Raw genomic sequence first — 7,238 nt, 5'->3', positions numbered from 1 at the left:
GGGAGGAACAGAAAACATTTCAGACAATGAATTCCAGGACCTCCATGGTAGGAATCTCTAATCTAGCACTCATCTAGCACTAATCCCTCTGTAATACCTGTGCAAGATTTTCCAAAATGTCATGAGACTACAGAACTGCTGGTCTGTGTTTCAGCAAAGAGTAGAGCTGAGGTGCAGGAAAGGGGAGGGTAAGAGTGGTTGCATGTAACTTATACACGTCACCTCTTACATGAGCATGGTTGAAGTAAGTAGGACACTCAGATGGATATTAGTGCAAACCTAGTGTTTGCACTATTTGCCCATTTGTGAAGCCTCCCTCATCCAGCTGAAGTAACAGTCTGTGTTAGTTTGTAACTTGCAAGATATTTACAGACCCTTGCATGGGGAGAGGATGCTGGTCCTGTGAGAATGAAGAGAAGCCTGTAGGATGATTGAACTCTCTAGATTCAGTCAACGTTGGTCTGGCAAAGCATTTCACCTTCTCTTGGAGGGATTCTTGAGGGTCAGAGGGTATCACCAGGAGTATTTCGTAAGGAAATGTTAATAGAGCCTGGTTCTGATCGAATTTACACACGTAAATCTGGAGTGACGCAGTTGAACTCACTGTTATTAAAGTTGGAATCTGACCCTGAGAATTTATCCAGTGTACTGCAGAGAGGCAGTGGCATCTAGTCTCCTCTTATTTTTCCTTTCAGGAGGAAAGGTTCAAAACTACTCGGACTTCTCAGGACATTATGACAGCTGTCAATGACACTCAATTCAGCTCTGCAGTGTTCCTTCTCACTGGGATACATGGGCAGGAAGACGTCCATCTCTGGTTCCCTATCCCCTTCGGCTTAATGTATGTTATTTAGATAGTAGGAAATTCAGTCATTCTGGTCATTATAAAAACAGATCCAAGCCTTCATGAGCCCATGTACATTTTCCTTTCCATGTTGGCCATCACGGACCTTGGCTTATCGATAGTCACCATCCCAACAACACTGGGTATATTCTTGTTTAACTCTAGGGAGATCAGCCTCAATATTTGTTTTGCCCAGCTGTTCTTCATCCACTCACTTACATTCATTGAATCCTTAGTACACTTGTTGATGGCCTTTGACCGTTTCATCGCGATCTCTAACCCACTGAGATATGCTTCCATCTTAACCCTGCAGAGAATAGCCAAGATGGGACTCGTGTTTGTGCTAAGAGGGGTTGCCGTAGTATTCCCACTGCCCTTTCTTCTGAAACATTTCCAGTACTGTCAAGCCAATGTCCTCTCCCATTCCTACTGCCTGCACCAAGAGGTCATGAAGATGGCTTGTTCGGATATCAGAGTCAACAGCATCTATGGCTTGTTTGTCACAATCTCCACAGTGTTATTGGACTCGCTGCTCATCCTCCTATCTTATGTGATGATTCTGAAAACAGTGCTGAGCATTGCCTCCCATGCGGAGTGTGTCAGGGCACTGAGCAACTGTGTCTCCCACCTCTGTGCTGTCCGCCTCCTCTACATAGCAGGGATTGGACTGTCTGTAGTACAGAGATTCTGGAATAGCTCTTCTCCCTTGGTTCAGATTCTCATGGGCTATGTCTGCTTGCTGGTCCCGCCCACAATGAACCCAATTGTATACAGTTTGAAAAGCAAACACCTTCGTGCAAAGATAATCAGGGCATTCAAAAAGTGAAGGGTCAATTAATCAACTGGCTCTAGTGCTAGTGAAAGAAAAAAAATGTTCAGGGTCTAAGGCCTGTAGCAATGGGACATGGCCTGGTGAGGGAGTGCAGTGCACTGGGAGAAAGAGACCAAGGCAGCAGCAGAATTTACAAAGTGACTGTGTCAGTGGAGAGCCAGGGGACTGCTTGCATGTTGGCCCATAAACATCTGAATCGATGGCTGCTCTGATCTCAGATTCCTGTCGATACAGTCAATAAAGAGAAGGGAGGTGAGTGTTGTTTCCCATTACACATGACCTGTCAATGTCCCATTGTCTTTGGTTAAATATCCATGGACCATGAAAAAAGCTGCAGAGCTATTCTGTAGTCACAGTCCTGGCACTTCCCCCTTTGGGTGTGGTGTGATCCATGAGCACTGCACCAGCTGTGGACAGGGGCTATTGAAAGGAAATGGTCACCCATCCTTCTTTACCTCCTCAGCCAAGTGTTTGTGATTGAGTCACATCAGACACATGATTAATGGAGGAGACCCAAGAGAAGCTATTTAGGCACCTTACCCTCATCCCCCGGCCCCGTTGATGGCTCTGCAAACCACACACATGCTGAACCCCCTACTCACAGAGGCAGAGCAGATCTGCGTGTGTGAGTGAGGGCCTGACACACATAAGTCCTGGAAAGAGACTCAGGCCAAGATTCCCTTCTCCCGCCATTCATTTGTGCTGCAATGAAAACGGTTGGATATGGCCCTCAATTCCCCCGCAGAGGCACGTCTCGCTCCAGTCCCAGCCCAGCCCGTTCAGTGTCGAGTGACCATCTTTTCAAAAGGCAAAAGCAGGACACATGCAGGAGCACCATCGCCATTGCCTCTCTATTTCCCTCTTAAGGCCCCACCCGCTACTCTTCTTCTTCCCACGAGGACCCCTCCCTCAGCCCCATCTCTTCACCCAACACCCCACTCCCTGGTCCTCCTCACTGGTGAAGGCTTCACACCCTCTCCAGACCAGAAGCCAGAGCTGGGCCATGGTGAGAGTTGCCCAGGGATCCAGAGCCGCTCTGAGGAGCCCCAAATCCTCCACCTGTCCTGGGCAATTCACTGGGGGACTGAAGGAAAGACCTCAGCCTGTGTACCCATCCCCCAGAATTTAAAATCCAGGAACAGTGGAGCATCCGGGGCTCCCCACAGGGGCCTGGGCTTCCTGAGCAGCTCTTACCACAATCTAGCTCTGACATGATCGGGGCTGGAGCCTCAGGGAAAGGGGAGGAATAAGGGGCAGGGCCTTCTGATAAGAGATGGGGTAGGAGGCAGGGCCTCAGGAAAAGAGATGAGGTAAGGGGTGTGGCAAGCCTGAACCTATGCTGACCCCAGCAAGCAAGCGTGTATGTGTGAGAGGGTCCTGAGTAAAGAAGGAGGATGGAGATGTAGGATAGGAGAGTCTGTGTTTTGGAGGAGACTTAATTAATGTGACCCCACAAAGAGGGCTCTTAAGTATTTCAGGCTGAGAGTAAGTTATTGCAATGACCTTAGAGGGAAGGGCAGTGTGCCTGTAGGACCACTTCAGGCCCCAAGGGGGCACTTTGGGGTGACATCCATCTGCTGGGATGTGCCACAATGTGCTGAGCTCTTGGAAGCCTTTACCACTGGGCAGAGGGCAGCACAGCCCCGAGGCTGCTCTATACTCCTCTGATGCAGAGGGGAGAACAGGCCAGTGAATTAATCACTGTAACTGGCTCCTTGCCATCCCCGCTTTCTGCAGCACAGGGGGAGCTCTGCTGGCACAGAAGAGAATCCAGCTGGGCCTGTCACCACTCAAATGGCTGGAAGGCTGGGCCTGTGGTCCGGGCACTGCTCTGTGACTCAAGACAGCTGGATTTGATTCCCTTGCCCTGTGTGACTGTGGGCAAGCCATTGGCAATAATTCTGACAATTGTCTATAAAAGGCCTCTTACCACAGCCCCTGTGACAGCTGTCTGCTGGGAAGCCCCGTGACTCCAGCACATTGGTGTCTGTGGCAGATGTAGGGGTGCTTGGCGGTGACAGTGAGGGTTAGGCAGTGGATTTCTGAGATGAGTGTGGGATCATCACTGGGATGCCCGGGGGTTTCAGCAGGGCCACCAGATTGGTGCTTGCAAGCCTGTAGCAAAGTGGTCACCCGCTTTGGCTCAGAAAGGGATAAAGCTAGACCTGGGAGAGGGGTGGGGCTGCGAACTAAAGGTTCGCTGGGCCATGTCCAAATCAGGCAGCAGCTGGCCCTATAAAGGGGCTGCTAGGCTGGAGCTCAAAGTCTCTCTCTCTAGAGGTTGAGAGGGATGGGCCTGGCTGCTGGGAGCTGAGCAGAGTACCTAAAGTGGAGCAGGGCTGGGGAAGGCCCCGAAGAACTAGGGAGCTCCGGCCTGGAAAACCCCCAGGCTGCAGGCCTTGTTAAAGGCCCAGAAAAGGTACTGGGGTTGCAATGGGGCAGCCCAAGGGCAAGCAGAGGCAGCAGGTCCAAACCCTCCTTGCCAATGATGAATGGCCATTATGCTGCAGTCCTTCCCAGTGAGTGGGAGCTAGACGGGGACTGGCAGTAGCCAAAGACTGAGGTGAGGTGGGGATAGAGGGTTGGGGGTTCCTCGGGGAGGGGAGACCCAACAAGACTGCAGGTGGCAGAACCCCGAGAGAAGAGGCACTGGGGTCCAGGAGGGACACCGGGACCAGTGGCAAGCTGAGACATCGGCCTGCAGAAGGTGCTCTGGAGGCAGGTGAGCTAATTCCCTGGACGACCAGCAGGAGGCGCAGCGCCAGTGAGTTGCCACACCGGTACAAAGCCATTGAGGCTGAATGGGTGTAACTATCAAAGAATTGAGCAACAGCCATGGGGCCCTCATCACAGATGGTGTGGCAGGAGAAAGCAGTCTGAGGATGAAGATCAACTTCACACCTTGGCCCTGAAACACGGGCACAGCTGAACACTATGGCGACTGGGCCCAGGCTCACACACAGGGCCGGCTCCAGGCACCAGCTAAAGAAGCAGGTGCTTGGGGTGGCTAATACCAAGGGGCGGCACTCCAGACGCTATTGAGGCTGCACATCTGGGTCATTGGTGGCAATTCGGTGGTGAGTCCTTCAGTCCCTCTCAGAATGAAGGACCTGCTGCTGAATTGCCAACGAGGACTGGAGCAGCACAATTGCTCTGCCGCAGCTTTTTGTTTGTTTGTTTTTTTGCCGCTTGGGGTGGCAGAAAACCTGGAGCCAGTCCTGCTCACACAGGGAGGTTTTGAGAAAAGGCTACTTCACAAGAAAGGGGCTGTAGGCAGCTTTGCCATCCCTCCTTGTCTGTCTTCCCTCTCCTGCATACCTGTAAAGGTGAGCTCAAAACATGGGGAATAACCTACACCTTGTGTTCTAGTCCTATGGCCGAGCAGAACAGTACAGCATCCAACGAGTGGTAGGCTAGGACCTGCAAGCTGAACAGAGAAATTAAATAGTCTTTGAGCCCCAGGCCCTCAGCCAGAGTGGGGCAGGAACCAAACAGTGGGCTCCATCCTGCAATCATGGCAGAGCAGCTAAGCCATCCATGAGCCCCAGGCCCAACAGAGAGAGAGATAAGAGGAGATACATCTATCTCCTAGAACTAGAAGGGACCTTGAGAGGTCATTGAGTCCAGCCCCCTGCCTTCACTAGCAAGACCAAATACTGATTTTTGCCCCAGATCCCCAAGTGGTCTCCTCAAAGATTGAACTCCTAATCCTGGATTTAGCAGGCCAATGCTCAAAACACTGAGCTATCCTTTTTATAGACAAATCCCTGTAAGGGCAGAACAGGAAACCTATGGGTCAGCTCTGGCCAGCAATCAAGGCAGGTGGGCTAAGCAGACTTGTGGTCCAGGTAAGGATGAGCACCAATAAAGTCTAGGAGCTAGAGACTGTGGGAATGGGGTGCAGGGTGGATGTGGGTCTGCTCAACTCCTGTGTCCCAGCAAAGGGCCTGAACACTTGTCTTGTATCAGACCACTTCCCAGATGGTTCCATGGTTTCCCTGCGCTGCTTCCTACTCTCCTACTCACATGTTCCTGTGCCCATCATCTCAGGGAATGCTGGCCATAGGCAGGAACCCCAACAACTCCTAAGAGTCTCAGTTGGCCAGCTGCCCAGGGAACTGTGGCCAGTCCTCAGGAGGCAGCCCTGGAAGCTCCTCTGCTTCTGTCTCCTGTGGTGGCTCCAGACCAATTGAGCTGCGGGGCCCATCTATGGTCCTTCCCCTTCCTGTCCTGCCCTTCCGCTTCCAGCACGGCAGATGTGCCCCTTGTTTGGCCCACTAGCAGGTGTGTTCTGGTCTCTCCTTGTCACTCTCTGAGGGAGGCCACACCTCCCTGCTACAGGGGCAAACAGATGAAAAGATCCTCTCAGAGACAGAGGGAAACTAGGATGTGCCCCAAGAGCTCCGTGGCTTCCCAAAGGAATGTAAGTTGGGCCAGTTCTGTTCCTTTATCTAGCTTAGCTTGTAGTGATACATGAGATAGATGAGTGTAGACTTGTGACAGCTGCCTGGTATTTTAAAACGATTTTCTTTAATGCTTTGTGCTGTTCGCTAATAAATCGACTAGTTTTAAGGAAGCTGATGCTAACTGTATAGCTCTGGTCATAAGTGCCCAAAGGGAAAAGATTGAGGTGTCCAGTTGAACCTGCTTGGTGATAAGCATTTAGCATAGATAGGGTGATGTTACCAGTTGGAAGAGTGGGACAATTGTGAGATTCCCCAAAGATAGGACAAGATCTGGTTTAGAGGGTAGGTAGATAATATATCTTGGATTTATTGTGACAATCCCGATTCTTCTTGGCCTTCTATCCTTGTTGAGTGCCTGTCAGCTTTCAGAGGAGTAACTTGTTCAAGTTTCATGCAAAATAACCTGCAATAGGGGGGTAGTGTGATAGGGGCTGGGGAGGGGGACAGTCCCTAGTCTAGGGAAGGGGGAAGCAGTGGGGGCCATGCAGGTGCAACACATACACCTTCCCCAGGGATTTCCTGGCTGCCCATAGACAGTTCAACACCCTCCTGCCAATGGAGCCTATACAACTCTATTTTTGAACAGCAAAGAGAAAACTTAAACAAGACTTAGGATGCTGATATTAAACCTGTCCCCACTCCTCTTATTTTCACAGGACTCTAGCATTTGAGCCCCTGGTCTAACGAGTTCTTTGAAGCTGAGGATGACCCCCTTATTTGGGTCAGGTTAAGCACAGTTTCTCTCCCCTTCGTTTGTACAATAAAGACAATAACATTTAAAACATTTCACTACCCCTGCATTCAGCACTGCAGTGATTTGTAAACTAAGACCAGCCACAATTGATCACTTTGAGCAACACCGCTCTATCTACTGGATACCTAAACAGACTAGGTGTGTTCATGTGAATACAGTTTGCTTCTGAGGTCTCTCCCCCTCCCGGATAGCTGTTAGGGGAGAACTCATTCAGAACCTGCTTACAAAGGCTTATGCACCAAATAGTATGCTGGGGTCACATGACGTAGAAGGGGACTGAGCTCATTGACCTAAGTGGTCACTTCCAGGACTATGTTTCTGTGAGTCACATTTGCCCATTTT

The 7,238-nt window shown here is 50.7% G+C and overlaps 1 pseudogene; it reads left to right on the top strand.

The window, feature by feature from the left end:
* Positions 1-734: 734 nt before the first annotated feature.
* On the top strand, positions 735-1,670 carry LOC115641942 (annotated as a pseudogene).
* The last annotated feature ends 5,568 nt before the right edge of the window (positions 1,671-7,238 follow it).

This window comes from Gopherus evgoodei, unplaced genomic scaffold (assembly GCF_007399415.2).
Source record: "Gopherus evgoodei ecotype Sinaloan lineage unplaced genomic scaffold, rGopEvg1_v1.p scaffold_36_arrow_ctg1, whole genome shotgun sequence".
NCBI lineage: Eukaryota > Metazoa > Chordata > Testudines > Testudinidae > Gopherus > Gopherus evgoodei.
Note: the sequence above shows the minus strand (reverse complement) of the source record. Positions and strands in the feature narration are given on the sequence as shown.